This window comes from Chiloscyllium plagiosum, chromosome 2, assembly GCF_004010195.1.
Source record: "Chiloscyllium plagiosum isolate BGI_BamShark_2017 chromosome 2, ASM401019v2, whole genome shotgun sequence".
Classification (NCBI taxonomy): Eukaryota; Metazoa; Chordata; class Chondrichthyes; order Orectolobiformes; family Hemiscylliidae; genus Chiloscyllium; species Chiloscyllium plagiosum.
The window spans coordinates 46,552,739-46,569,391 of record NC_057711.1 but is presented as its reverse complement, the minus strand read 5'-3'; positions in this window follow the sequence as shown (position 1 = coordinate 46,569,391).

The window sequence follows — 16,653 nt, the reverse complement described above, 5'->3', positions numbered from 1 at the left end:
TGAACACGCCAATGGAGTACAGAAAGTGCATGGGTACTTAAGAAAATAATTAGCAAAGCAAAGAAGGGAAAAACAACACTGGTTGGTAAAATTCATGACAGTCCTGAAATATTCTGTAAGTATATTAAGGGGGAAAAGGATAACCAGGGAAAGAGCAGGGTCCATTAGAGTTAAAGGCGACAATCTATGCATGGAGCCAGAGGATATTGGTAGGGTATTAAATAGGTACTTCTCATCTGTCATCACTTAAAAGAATTTGGGAACTGAGAGGTTCTTGGGCAGATTGACATTGGGAGCAAGGAGGTATTGGAGGTTTTGTCAGGCTTAAATCCATAGGTCGAGATGAGTTATATCCAAGGCGTCTGTGAGAGGTGAGGGAGGAAATTACAGGGGCTCTGACCCAAATTTGTAATTCCTCTCTGGCCACAAGGGAGGTACCAGAGGACTGGAGGACAACTTAATATTTTTCCAATTTTCAAGAATGGCAGTACAAAAAAAAACAGGGCAGCATGGTGGCTCAGCTGTGAGCATAGCTACCTTACAGCACCAAGGACCCATCTTCGATTCCAGCTTCGGGCAACTGTCAGTGTGGCATTTTCACATTTCCCTGTGTCTGCGAGGGCTTCCTCTGGCTGCTCCTGCTTTATCCCACTGTGCAACAATATGCAGCTTAGGTGGATTGGCTGTGATAAGTTCCCTTCTAGTGTCAATGGATGGGCAGTTTAGATGGATTAGTCATTGCAAAATGTGGGGATAGGGTGGAGGGACTGGGCCTGGGTAGGATGTTCTTAAGACAGTCAGCGCAGACTTGATGGGGCAAATAGCTTCTTTTTGCACTGTAGGCATTCTATGATTTATAGACCAGTGAGTCTCACCTCAGTGGTAGGGAAACTATTGGAGAAAGTTCTGAAGGAGAGAATTGATCTCCACTTGGAGAGGCAAGGATTGATTAAGGATAGTCAGTATGGCTTTGAAAGAGGAAGGTCATGCTTAATCAAGATTCAGAGATGCCGATGTTGGACTGGGGTGTACAAAGTTAAAAATCACACAACACCAAGTTATAATCCAACAGGTTTAATTGGAAGTGTCGCTCCGAAAACTAGTGTGCAACCTGGTGTTGTGTGATTTTTAACTTTATGCCTAATCAATGCGTTTTTCGAGGGAGTGCTCAAGTACATAGATGAGGATAGTATGGTTAATGTATTTTATATCGATTTTAACAATGCCTTTAACAAAGTCCCACTTGGAAAACAGATAAACAAGGTAAAGGCACTTGGAATCCGGGATAACTTGGCAAGTTGATTTCAAAATTGGCTTCATGGTAGGAGACAGATGAGGTGGTTAAAAAGCTACTTGTTTGTATGAAGGCCAGTCTCCTGTGGCATACAACAGGGATCAGTTTCAGTTCCCTCATGTTCATGATGTATGTGTAAGTTACATAGGCAAGATGTGGGAAGGAGCCACTGATAGGTGAGTTTGTGGATGACACAAAGACTGGCTGGCTGGTTAATAGTGAGGAAAAAGGTCTTAGGAAGCAGGAGGTTAGTCAGGTGGAAGATCAGTGGCAGATGGAATTTAACCCTCAAAAGTGTGAGATGAAGCACTTTGGAAATAATGAAACAAGAGAGTACTCAATGATAGAAGGAGCCACTGATAGGTGAGTCTGTGGATGACACAAAGACTGGCTGGCTGGTTAATAGTGAGGAAAAAGGTCTTAGGTTGCAGGAGGTTAGTCAGGTGGAAGATCAGTGGCAGATGGAATTTAACCCTTAAAAGTGTGAGATGAAGCACTTTGGAAATAATGAAACAAGAGAGTACTCAATGATATTTGGAAGCTCAGATTAATTGAGGGATATTGGAGTGCGTGTCCATAAAGACTGGAAGGTGGCAGTGAGAATGTCTATAGGGTACAAGCAGGCAGGGAAAGTGTTAAGTTCTGAGTTTTGTGAATCAGGAGGTTCAGCTGAGCATGACTCAGATCAGATAAGAACTCACAGTTAACAATGGTAACAGTGCTGGAGGCAAGGGTAATGTGTGTACAAGGTGGAAAAGCATTAATTGTTTAGAGCCATTTAACAATGTAAAATCAGTTAACATGGTGAAAAGTATTATTTTTGTGAAGCCAGTTATTCATCGTGTTACAGCAGATGGCTTAATCTTTACTATTGACACTTGCTGATTGTGACAGTCACCCAATCAATATGTATGTTGCCTTATTTATATGCTCCTCCCTGTAAAATGACTATAAAGTTCATTGAGAAACTGCTCTTCCAGAGAAGACCATGAACTCATATCTCTGTATACAAAGGCGATTGTTCTCTCTCCCTCCAGGACCCGGTATAAAGATGAAAGAGGTAAAACTATGCTGTGTCGCTGAGCATTTTGCTTTGACTGAGGGGGGAAAATGGGACAACAGTAGCGGGATAGGCAATGATTCTAGTTCAGAAAGCATAGGGGACATTTGCCTTTTTCAGTCATGTCATAGATTATAAGAGCACGCCAATTATGTTGGAATCGTACAGAACTTTGGTTAGGCCACAGCTGGAGTACTGTGTGCAGTTCTGGTCATCACACAATAGAAAGGATGTGATTCCACTGGAGGGGGTACAGATGAGATTCACCAGGATGTTACCCGAGATGGAGCATATTAGCTATGAAGAATGGCTGGATAGGCTTGCGTTGTGTTCTTCACAGCAAAAAAAGCTGAGGGGGCCCTTATTGAGATGAATAGGATTATGAGGGGCAATATGAGGTGGAGCAAAAGCAGCACTTGAAAATACTGACCAAATCTAATTGCCAATTAACTGCTTTCCAGATACTTGTGACAGACATCGTGCCGCCATTGGTTTTAATCCACATTTTATTTTGTCTTCTGCTCACGTCTCACTGCAAGGAACTTGACTTATTCGAGTAAACCCTAATTTAAAGCTCTTTGTTGCCTCTCTGCCCCAAATTCCGACTTTGTCCTAAATTCCCAGTTACTCACACTCTCTCAGTCTCCTTCATTCTGGATTACTCTGACCATAAACTTTGAATAAGCCCTTCCTATATATAGAATGCTCTGAAGAGTCTCATGTTTTTCTTAACTTCTTGCTACAGTAAGCAATGCCTAATTCAGGAAAAGAATTTCAAATGTTTAATAGGTAACTGCTGCTTTAACTAGATTATTTTAATTCCTTAAAGGCTATTGTTCTAGATATATTTCTGACTTTTACTCCAGAACTAAACTGGCAAATGATTTACCAGTTGGACTCACTTTGACCCACATTCCACCTTATTGACCATTTCAATCTCATTCTCCTAACATCTCCCTTACTCTAACCAGGTTGCTTAATTCATCTGAAAGATAAAATCTTCTATAATTTGGCAATTCTCTTAAAACTGCAATAGAAATCCAGCCCAGATGATATATCATGTCTTGGAATTCAGCCCAAACTCAATCTTTAAAAAAATTTCAAGAGTATACTTTATTCATAAATTATCTAGAAGTTAAAAAAACGATTGTGCAGATTTTGCAGAAAATACAGTGCAGTTTTGACATTCCTCATTGCAGCTTTCCTCTAGTTGTGAAGAAGGGTAAATTTAATTGTATAAGGAAACTATTTACATTTCTAGAAAGCAAACAAGGAGGTCTAGAATCTTAATAACTATTACCATTTCTTAAATTCCATAAAAACGGCACATCATTGTCAAAGATTGTTATTTCACAATAGGCAGACAATTCATGTGGTTTTGCCACATGGTGACCCTGACTAAAAATCCTAAATTGGTTGTCAGCACGATTCTTTGCAAATTCCATATTATCAAGCAGATATCATTCAATAGTGGAATTGCATCTAATGCTGGACACTGTGTTGTGCATTTTGTGAGTGCAGACAAATTAGGTGCAGTCAGTAACTTGATTATTGGACATTAATACCTTTATCAAGAATTGGGTATAATTCTGTAACTACATTTATGTTTATCACAAGATAATTTTGACTTCAAAGTTCATTTTTTATGGGAATGAATTAGAGACATTATTTTCAATAAAATATCATTAATGGAAGACTGTCAAATTATGGTTAGAAACATAGAAACTGGAAGACGGAGCAGGGTCCTCCATCATTCAATATGATCATGACTAATTGTCTTTTGCAATGCCACATCCCCACATTCTACCCATACCCATTGATGTCTTTAATATCTAATAAAAAAAACAATCACTTCTCGAGTATCTTCAATGACTTGGTCTCCACATCCTTTGCAAAATCCATAGGTTCACTACCCTTTAAGTGAAGATGTTTTTCTTCTAAATTCATCGTAAATGGCCTACCCCATATTCTGAGACTATGATGCCTTATTCTAGACCTCCCAGTCAAGGAAAGCATTCACACTGCATTTGCTATGTCCAAATTCTAGTTGGTTAACATTTTATTCATTTCAATCAGATCCCTCTCATCTTTCTAAATCCTAGTGAATACAGGCCCAGTCAAACTAATTTCTCCTCAGAGGTGAATCCCATCACTTGTATCTACTTAGTGAATCTTCACTGTACCTTTTTTCTTTGGTGGGTAAACCAAAACTGCACACAGTGCTCCAGTTCTGATCTCACTGAGGCCCTGTATAACTGCAGTAACACATTCCTATTTGTGAACTCAAATCCTCTTGCAATGACAGTCAACATGCCATTTTCCTTCATAATTGTTTGTTGCAACTGGTGTATAATGACATATAGATCCCTTTGTAAATCTATATTTCCCAATATATCACCATTTAAATAATACTCTTCCTTCTTATTTTTCACACTGAAGCATATAATTTCACATTTAGCCATTTTCCCTTATCCAGGTCATTTCTATGTATCATGAGTAGCTAGGGCGTAAATACTAATCATTGTGATAGCCAACTAGTTTCTAAGACCCAATTATTCTCACGTTTGGTTTCATTTCTTGATCCATAACTTCTATTCCACATGCTTAACTTTGCCTCCTTATCTCCATGAGAGACCTTATCAAAAACCTTCCGAAAATTCAAATTCACTACGTTCTCTGGTTCTCCCTCATCTATTCTACTAGTTACATCCCCAAAGCTCAGTAGATTTGTTGATCATGATTCATCTTTCATAAACCCATATTGGCTTTGTCCAATTCCATTAGTGTTTTCCAAGTATTGTCTTTTATAATAGACTCCAGTATTTTTCCCACTACAATATTAGGCTAACTGGTCTGTAATTTTGGGCTTTTTCAATTCCCTCTGTTTAAAGAGTGAGGTTACATTTGTAATTTTCTAATCAATGGGAACTGCCCCAGATTTGATTTGACTTAGTTCTACATATGTATCACTACGGAAACTGCAGTATAACTGTGGTTTGAGGTTGTTGAATTCCTTAATAAGAATTCCACAATTCAAATCTCCAACCCACATAGTATAATTGTGACTGATGTGAAGCTGCCTTTTCCAAACCTCAAAAATAACATTTCCAAATACCCAGATGATCTACCGGGCCATCTTTATGCTTTTGATGTTAGTATTAATAGAGAATCCTCAAGATTGAAAGAACTTGAGAAGCAGTGAAAAATGTCAATGACATTAAAGTGGTTGTGGCAGCTACTCTTGTTGGGATTAAATAATAAATAAAACTAGGATTCCTGCCATCTGAAAATATTTCACACAATGAATTACAGTTGAAGTGTTGTGGTTGTACTTGCAAAAATAGAAGCAGAAGACATTCTGCGATATCATCCCACACATTGCAAAGAGATGAATAACTCTTAATTTTGGGTGGAGTTGGTTAACTAAATGATGTTGATTAAACACCGGATGCATGTCAGTATAAAATGCTTCTCTCTTCTTTATGTGAAGAGTGAAGGATTCCATGCTGGGAATCGTACCTGTAAACCTAAAATTGAGATGTTAACCTAGTGAAACTACAACAAAGGAGTATTTGCATACCAATAAACAAAAATAGCATATGATAGACAGGTAAGAAATCCCACAAATAGCAGATCACATCCAAACTCTGCAGTCCTACCACATCCGGTCATGAATAATCAGGTCTACAGCACAGAAAAAGCCCCTCTGGCCCACCGAGTCTGTGCTGATCAAACACATATACCTAACTATTTGAATCCCATTTTCCAGCACTTGGGTCATAACCTTGTATGTCTTAGCATCACAAGTATAAAATTTAAACAACATAATAGAGGTTGAGACCCACAAATATCCCTTTCCTCAGTTGTGGGGACCCAGCATATCAATGGAAAAGACAAAGGTGAAGCAGCCAATGTACATCAGAAATGCCAAGTGGATGACCTCTTTCAGTCTTGTCCTGAGATCTCCAGTATCACAGATGCTAGACTTTAGTCAATTTGATTCAGTCCACACAGTATCACAAAACAGCTGAATACATTGTATGCTACACAATATTCTGGCAGTATTATTGAAGTCATGCTCCTGAACTTGCCAGACCACTAACCAAGCTATTCCAGATCTGAAACATTACCCAGGTATGTCCTGTATACAAAAGGCAGTACAAATCCAATCCTGCCAAGAAGTTCAACACCATCTATGGAAACACTGACAAAGCATCCTGCTTGATTGGCAGCTCAATCATTACCTTCAGCATTCACTACCAATGGACAGTGACAGCAGCGTGTGCCATCTACAAAATGAACCATCATAATGCACAACAGGACCATTCACGATAGCTTCCAAACCTGTAACCTCTACTATCTAGAAGGGCAAGGACAGCAGATGTATGGGCACAGCTATAACCTGCAAGTTCTTCTCCAAACCACATACCACCCTGACTTGGAACGTGCTGAGTCAAGATCTGGAATACCCTCTGAATGTCCCAAGAACTGCTATGATTCAAGAAGGCAGGTCACCATCACTTAATCTAAGGAAAATTAGGGTTGAGCAACGAATCCTGGTTTAGCCAAACATACCATATGGAAGTGTTTCTCAGGGTAGTCAAATTTATCGATACCTTCCAAAGGCCCTCAGAGTTCACAATGTTAAGGGCATTGGCCAATTCAACAGAAGTGGCGTGGAGATCCAAGTTCTGCTGTCCAGCTGCAAACACCATATCAGTGGCACCCTGATCTTTAATGAAACCACACTGACTCTCTGACAGCAGGTACTGGTTGAAATGCTACACTAAGCGATGACAAAGCAATGGTAAAAGTTTTCCTTGTGATAAGGGGATTGATTGTCACAAGTTTGGCTATTTTCCCTCTGCACTGGAGTGGACATGAAGACATATTTATATTCTTAGGAAATAAAAGCAGAAAGTGCTCGAGAAACTAAGCAAGTCTGACCAGAGAGGAACAAGGTCAGCTCACGGAGTTCAGTGACCCTTGACCAGATCTGGACCTGGAATATAGGCACTGAATTTTTTCTCTCTCATGGATGTTGCTGGACCTGAATTTCTCCAGCACTTTCTGTTTATGTTGCAGACTTCCAGCACCCAAGTTCTTGGTTTTATTTTATATTCTTATGGTTTTATTCATGGCTCCAACATAGACTGAAATTGTTTAGTGAATGACTTGACTAGGTGTTGACCTTTAGCCTAGTGACCTGTGCTGAGATATCAAGAGCTTCAGGAGCTCTGCCATGAGCCAGGAGTTTGATTACATCCGTACTTACTGTCTGAGCAGAGTCCTGCAGATATTATAAAATCTCCATTCCTTTTTAGCCTTTTCCATCTCAGCTTACCTATCATTTGGGGCAAGATTAGAGTGGTGCTGGAAAAGCACAGCAAGTCGGGCAGCATCCGAGGAGCAGGAAAATCGACGTTTCGGGCAAAAGCTCTTCATCAGGCTCATTCCCGAAACGTCAATTCTCCTGCTCCTCGGATGCTGCCTGACCTGCTGTGCTATTCCAGCACCACTCTAATCTTGACTCTGATCTCCAGCATCTGCAGTCCTCACTTTTGTCTTGTTATATGGGGCATTTGAAATCTCCGATCAGTATAATATTGATTTATATTGATTTCATTGATTTGCCTACAAAGGAAATACCTCTATTAATGAGATCAATCCCATTCTATCATTGGAAACAATTCATTTGGATTCTGTTTAAATGAGTTATGCTCCTTTTTAATATGTTATTGTTTTATCCATAGTAAGTACAACAGTTTCATTTGCCTTCCTCCTTTCCTTCTATAAATATATTAGCTGCAAAACCTAGACCTTATTCAACCATCTTTCAATTGCCCTAACTATCTCCGGACCCTCATTACAAATTCCTACCTTGTATTCCCCCATTTTATTCAGGTGGTTGGGCAGATTTCTGCACAAGAAATTTAATTTTTTTATTTTGTTTTTAACAGCCATTTTATGCCTTTATTCTTGAGCAGTTCCTGATCAGTTGATGTTCTTTTTTTTTCCCAGTTCGAAAAGCTAGTAAAAATAAGTATAATACTTGAAAATGAACATTCTGGTCATATTGAAGTGCTATTTTGAGGCATATGAGATGAGTCACACCAATTTGGAGGTTTTACTGTTTGTTCTTTCTGGGTTACTTGGTGTGACTTTTTCTCTCATATACAATTTATTTTATAGTCTTGATTTACCAGGGCCCTCTCCTTTTTACTCTTTAATATCCAATAAAAATGTCCCTCTTTTTACATTCAGTTGCCACATTGAATCTAACTTGATTCCTGTAGAACCAATGCCAGAACTACACTCCTTTCTGATCAAATATTGCTGTCAGTGCTTGCTCACATTATGTGTGATGGATAGGAACTCTGAAAATACTGCATTTTCTCAGTGCTATATTGGAATATCAATCAAAATATAGGTGCCATTTTAACATAACACACTTCGTGGCAAACTAACAGGAATTGTTGGAAAAGTACGTCAGGTCCATCTGTCGAGCGAAAGCAGAGTTAACATTTCAGATCCAATGATCCTTCTTCTGGACTGTTGTGATGAAGGGTCACTGGATCTGAAACATTGATTCCACTTTCTCTCCACAGATACTGCCAGATCTGCTATGCTTTTTCCAGCAATTTCTATTTTTGCTTCTGATTTCAAGCATCCTCAATTCTTTTGTTTGTTTTTGGTAAACTAACAGGATCGATTGACCATTCATTTTATTTCCCATTTGACCTGGCTTTTCAGTGATTTTAATAAATTTGTTTGTTATAGGTTTGACATGTGAGCCCAAGATACTGTCGAGAAACATTGCAACCAGTGGTTGCCTCAGTAATTTTCTCTTGGGAAAATCATTATGTATTAATCCATACAAATTAAAACATCTTTTAACACCAGAAAATTGTAAAAGTCATTCCAGTTTCTACACCTTAAAATAGCAGACTGACGTGGAATCAGCAACACATGGGACCAAGGGAGAATGTGTCCTTTTGTGAACATATGAACTTCATTTTGACGAGAAATGTCTCACCTTGATTTGTGTCAAGTTAGTTCACATAAGCGAACATGGTACTGAAGCACTACAAGTGGTCAGTGTTTTAGAATTGAAGTGAGAACGATAAAGAAATAAGATTGCTATTAAATGATTGCTGCTGTGAAGTCCTGCAAGTGGAAGTCAGGTATGATCCTGGTTTAACAGCCCACTGACTTGCATTTTAAATAAACAGGCGTGAATGAAAACCACTTGGCAAGAAAGATAGATTCACTGTTAGGAACCTACTCCTTTAAATACATAATATGCTTGTACTGCACTTGCAGTAAACAAAAGAACTACAGAATCCTATTGTTAATTAGCCTTACTGCAGTGAAAATATCAGGAGCTTTTTTTATAATGGTACAGTAACTATGCTTGTGTCAAAGTGGTTTGCTTATTTAACATAAATTTGAAAGAAACAACTTAACTGCCTTGAGCTCAGCCAATAATGAGCAAGGTTTTGGCACAATGCTAGGTTTTATGCCAAAAGGGACCTTAATATGCCAACACCTAGATAAATGTGTTCTATTGAGTTCACTGTTGTATTGCAGTGACCCTTGGCCATGTGCAAGTGAGAAAATTTAGTCTATTAAAGAGCAGAGTTAATTTCCATAATATTTTTATTTTATAGCAATGGATCATTAGGTGGGAAAAATGCCACCTTACTGCCAAGTATTTGGCCTAGGTACAGTTGCAAGCTAATCAGATGGGCTTGAATCTTTTTGCAATTGAATATCTGAGAATGAAATACTTTTGCTCTTTAGCATAATATGATTATGCACCTAAGAATCTGGTTGTGCTACATTTAACTGTTCTTTAGTTGTTGTCTAAGCATTTGGATGGTGAATTTTTATCTTCATAATTATTTTTGATTATGTTTTATTTACTGTCTATTAATTCCTTAATTTCTCTTTAATGAATAGATCAAACCAAAGAACGATTCCAAGGTGAATAAGCAAACACATTTAAAACATGTGTTAACCAATTAAAAGTACATGTAAATCCTTATTGATTTTACCTAGTTGTTATCTTTTAAGACATATGGAAGTATCACTACACCTTCAAAAAGTGTATGGATTGGTCCATTGGTGGGAATGAGCTACAAGAGCTTTTTACGGAGTTGTCAAATCAATGCGGTGCCTATAAGCTTTAAAACATACTTTCTTTTGTTGGCTGAACACATTTTTAAAAACTATATGGGACAGATTTTGTTTCTGTGGAATACTTGGTGATGTAAATAAATTTGTTGAATCATGGATTCAACATTGCTGAACAGATCTTGGATTGACATGATATCTTTAAGACAGCTAGGTTATGTCACCACAGCAATACTTTAATACAGAAGAGGCCTCCATCTTGCTCTTGGTACATTGATTTAGTTTGTTCTCAAACATTCAGTCAGATAACTGTGTGCATGATGTGATAGTTATAGGACTTAAACCAGACGGTAAATATAAGTCTGAGATGACTTATGATAAAATACAGTTAGTTCATAAACTTTAGAAATTTGATACAGTACTTTTGAATCAATACAAATCCAATTTTCTGGGATATATATTGTAGATACGTTAACATATAGAAAACCATATCACAACAAAGGATGTACAATTTATACTATTTACTTTCCATATAATTTCACTGATTTCCAATCTTCGCTTAGAGATGGAATGAGAAAAGAAGGTCAACAGCATCCAGATGGAACAGTTTTCTGTGTGGTCTCCAAGCTAAGGATTTATTTCCTCCATCACTGGTGCAATACATTTATTCGCTCCATCACGGCGGTGGCTGCAGCATGTATTGGATACATTGAAAACACTTTGATACTCATGCCTCCCTGTGGTCTCTCCAAAGAAGGAATAGTGATCCATAGGAACACTATAATCTGCAAATTCCTACCAAGGCACACACCATCCTGATTTGGATGGCTATCACAGTTCCTGTGCCCATATGACTGTGCTAGCATCATTGTGAGAGCACTGTAACCATTTTCTGAATTATTTCAAGTATTTTTAGAGACCTAGTGGGTTACCTGTTTACATCTATCTAAACATGTCTCATTAGCTACATAACTCGCCCAATGCACCCCTGTTGTCCTAACCTTGCCCCTTCTTATTGCACACTATTCGCAGAGCAACTCCCACTCAGTAGACATCCTGGAATTCACTGGCATCCTTTGCACCTGAAACAGACTGAAATGCAGCCTAGTCCAGTACATGAGGTAGGTGTGTGACCCTGAATACAGTGTCCTTGCAGCAACATTAAAAATAGATGCAGGTACAGACTAAAGTGCAGAAGCATCTTGAAAGTTAGCTCGAGGTGTGCCATGAAGGACCTTAGAGACCAGCTCTTGTCAGATGCCAATGTATGTGGATATTGGGTGTGTGTAGCTGATGCCCATGCAGTATGGCCTGAGATGCAGGTGCCCAGTGTCCAATATGGAGGTCCTTTGGAGCAAGTGGCCAGCTGAATTTGCTAAGTACCTGATCTGGTAATACTATTGAGCTCTCTCAATGTTTAGCTTGGGGGGAACATTTGGAAAAATGGAATGCTGAATATTAATGAGGTGAATTAGCCATCATCTAAGCATTTAATAAGCTTTGATCACTGTCAATTAGCAATGTGCTGCTGTCTAGCAAGAATCTTGCCAGGTCACTTGTTAAAAGCTTAGGAAATAGAGCAAGGTGCTCCTGACGTTGAGATAAGCCATGGGTTCAATCCCACCCTAGTAGATAATAAAATTTGAATTTAATTTTAAAAAGTCTGGAATAAAATAAACTGGGCTAATGGCAATCATTAACTACTATTTATTGTTGTAAAAACCCATTCGGTACACTTCAGAAAAGGATATTTGTCATATTTAGCTGGTCTGGCTACATTAGACTTCAGACCCATAGGAATGTGGTTGCCTGTTAACTGCCTTCTATGTAAGTCAGATGAGCAATAAATGCTTGCCCGGCCAGTGATGCCCACTTCACATTAATAGATTTTTGAAAAAGTGATAAGTATGTGTGCCCACAACATGGTAAGCGAACTGAATTAATCCAGTTCATTTAGACAAGTTTTTCATTTGTACTCATTCAAGTCAAAATAGACCAGCAATCAAGCTTTTTATTTAACTATTACAGAACCTATTACTGAAGAATCCTTATGAAAAAAAAGTAAAGTTGTGAACTAAAAATTACAAATACCAAGATTAAAATAAGTCCAGGTAATACCAAAGAATGATTTTAAGGAGAAATTGTGGGATGTAATTTGAGTTCTTTATCAAATCTAGCAGTTACATTCACTTCTCAGTTGAATAGTTGGTGTTTTCTTGTGAAAATAGACACAGTACATCAGTAGAGTTTGGAGAGAGAGGACTCATGACTCTTGGAGTGGTACTCTTGCCTACCCAGTTCCAGCAGCTCATTAACTGTTATATAATGCTTCTTTATCTGATGGTGATGAAGAGTTATTTTCAGATGGTTCAAGATGAAATCTTTTTTTTTCCTGGAGATCCATTTCATATCATTCTTAGTTGGCAAGTTAAAATGGCTGCTGTTACCGGGTGACTCGTGTGAAAGCTTAGCCAAGGTCGACAGAGACATTGGAATTCCAGAAACAGCCCTACTCCCACTGGGATTCTTATCTTCTGTTTTGGTTAATGTTGAATTGACACGCTAGCATTGTTGGTAAAGAAATGCTGCTATCACCTGGACAAATGTTGGGGTAAATCTCTTTGTATCACTTTGAGCATGCAGTTATATGGTCAGCAGCTATGCTTATGGTTTAGAATCCTGTTACAGTAAGACTAATTTTGGTTTTACAAAAAAACAAAGTAGACTCTCAAACAAGATATTTTCTACAAATTATTGCACTTTAACTATATAATTGTAATAGTATACTTGTTCCAAGATTGTGAGGGCATGCAAAGCATAGTAGAGTCATTGAATCATAGTAACATTGAATACTGAAAATGTGTACAGGATTGATGTGCATTTCAAATTTTTTTGGCATGTGCCAGTACCTTTGAAAATCACGAGTTTTCTAATTGCAAAAAAAATCTAATTCATAAAAAATTGTCAATTAGTACATACACAAGGTTCTAAAAATGATTCTGTCCAGTCTTTGCTGAGAAACTAAAACAGCACATTGGAAATTGACACTCCTTCGAACATCCCACAGGTTGCAAAAGAAAAATGTGCTTCTGAAGTGTACCAAATGGGTTTTTGCAACAATAAATAATGGTTGTTAGTTGCCATTAGCCTAGTTTTATTTTATTCCAGACTTTTAAAAATTAAATTAAAGTGTTATCATCTACTAAGGTGGGATTTGAATCCATGGCATAGCTTGACATCAGGAGCACTTTGCTCCATTTCTTAATACACTTCCTCATGTTGGAAACTGTTGACATTCATTTTGAAGCAACAATGACATCTGAGAACTAAATCGACTCTCATTATACTTTGGCAGAAATGCTACAGACAGTGGTCATTGTCCACTGTGCCTTGGCAGCAGCTATCCCAAGCTTTAGTGCATCTCTCAGCACGTAGTCCTGGACCTTAGAATGTGCCAGTCTGTAACACTCAGTTATGGCCAACTCTTTACACTGGAAAACCAAAATGTTTCAGACAGACCAAAGAGCTTCTTTCACTGAGTTGATGGTTCTCCAGGCATAGATGATGCTTGTCTCAAAATAAGAGTCCTGGGAAACAGACCATAGAGACAGAGTCCTGCATCATGGAACTCTTCGGGATGAACTTCAACAAAAACCATTGCATCTCCCTCCAGACCTTCTTTGTAGAAGCATAATCCAGAAGATGGTGTATAACAGTCTTCCACCATTCCACTGCTTCGAGGGCAGGGTGCAGTGGTGCAGAGTCTGGGTACCAGTGTACAATCTGACAGGCAGTGCCCTTCTTGTCACCAGACAAGCTACATCTTGGTGCTTGATGGAAGGTTCTGGTGATAATGAGAGCCTGTAAGTCAGAGCTGAACTCTGAGAGAGTGTGCTGAGAAAGAAAAGTGAAATAGACAACTATTTCTAGATGCCTACAAGTAGTAAAACGAGTGAGAGTCAAGGAAGCAGGCTAAGAATTGTTAGAGGTATCCTATATGGATGAATAATATGCATGCATATTCCAGAGTGCAAAGTGACCTGGCAGAAGCACGCCAGTTCTAGATTTTCCTTGCTGATGCCGATTTGAGTGGGTTTATAGGGATGAAGAACCATGGCCAAGGAAAATCTAGGAACAGTGTTCTGAAACTGAAGTTGCACAATGGCCAGGAAAAGCATGATGTGAGCAGATTTACATATTGGGAGTTCTCCTTTTTGTAGAGGAAGTAAAATTGGAAGTGATGCATAAATAAGGCAAGTTGGTGATTAGATGCAAATACATAGAAATAAGACGTTTGCCATTCAAAGGTGAGATTCTGAAATTGCAAATAAGCTTAAAGGGAAAAACAGAAAAATAATTATCCAAGTCAAGAACCTGATTTTCTCATTCTCACTGTCTTTTCTTGCAATTTTTCACACCACAACAGAAAGGGAACATCTCCACCCATATTCTCAGGCACATAGACATTCCAGGAAGGAGAAGGCATCTTACACTCCAAAGTATTTTTGCTTCAGAGGTGCGGAGCCTCGAAAGACGCTGATGAAAATCTTCTTTCGTTGTTTCTATTTTCTGTTTTCCCAGCTTTTTCAACATTGCTCGTGTCTCTAAAGGGAGTTGAAAAATCTGATCTGTGTTTTTACTTCTTTTTATGATGTTAGCTTCCCAATCCTTAAGGATTCTTTATGAGTGTATGTTGACTATAGTACTGTGATGCGCCACTTGTATTGATGCAGCATTGTATATTCAAATGTTGTAACAACAGGGACAACACATGATTAATGGACTACAGAAGCTGCATTAGACTAATGTAATCAGTTGTTAATCAACTGTTCATGTAATCATTCATGCCATCCAGCAAAGTTAATGGCTACTTCATTTCTTTGGTGAAAGAAAAATAAAATCACCTCCTGTAATAAAAGGAAACCATTCAAAACAATTATCAGTTGATAATTGAAGATAAAATGATCAACTCCCATTGGTGTTTTCTGTAACATTGGGATATTTGAAAATGCAACATCAAATTCAGATGAACAAAAAATTACAGATAAGAAACAAGTCAGGAAAAACAATTAACAGAATAAAAAATATAGGGTTACCTACACAAAAATGAAGTGTAACTAATCTGAATAGCCAAACTCTCAGGACTGCACTGAAATACAATGCTGTTTAATTCAACAAAAAACACTTTTTGTAGCTTTCAAAGATAGACTTACAATAATCAACATTCATTCTTGGTTCTCCAACTTGCCCATTTTAGTATCTTGTTACGTTCACCCCATTCTGAATACTGCAATAGCTACTTTCTTTAATTTGTTTCCTAGCTGTTGTTCATGATTCATTTCTTTTTCACTTAGATTACCACAGCCTGGAATCCCTGAATGAGCTGTAATATATCACACAGCTCCAACATATGTTGGAGCCCTGTTCTCTTAATCTGCCTTGATCCCAAAAGCCTTATCCACCTGCTGCAGTACCAACCGCTCATTATAGCAACCCAGATTCGTCCTTACCTGTCCTTTGCCTGAGCTCTTCAAGGTTAACATGCAACAGCAACTGTCATTAAATGAATGTAAAAGACAAAAGTGAAAAGTGCTCCGGGCACTGCTGGCAAGAGCCACTGGTGCAAAAGGCTGGCGAATTTCCCAGAAAAATCTGTCACACCCGATGTTGATATAACAGCAGTAAAACTGTTTTGCCTTTGTGTTACCTAGCTGTGGTTGGAAACACACCTTGAATGGTGTGGTTTTCATTTTCTTGATGCTACGTTCTTGCACTTCACATTTGGAGACAAGAAATTAAAATTAGGAAATTAAAAATTATACAGGATACTGTCCTCTCTCTTGTTTTTAGCATTTTTAAGAAGTGTGTACTTCACACAAATCCTTTCACTGAGTCCACTGGTAAAGTTCTATATTGAGAGAAGATAGTCAGAAAAAAGATAGAATATAGTTAAAATATAAAGTGGGTTTTTATAAATATATTCTCTTCTGTATTTCATGAAAACTGTATATTTACCTTTATTTCCACAAAGAAAATTATGAACAAAATTTAAAACTCTAAATTTTCAGTGTTACCTTCTAGAGTATTCAAAATTGGAGATAAATAGTTTTAGTATTCTGATACAAATGCGCCTAGAAATGTTGTTGCTAAATGTTTGTTAAAA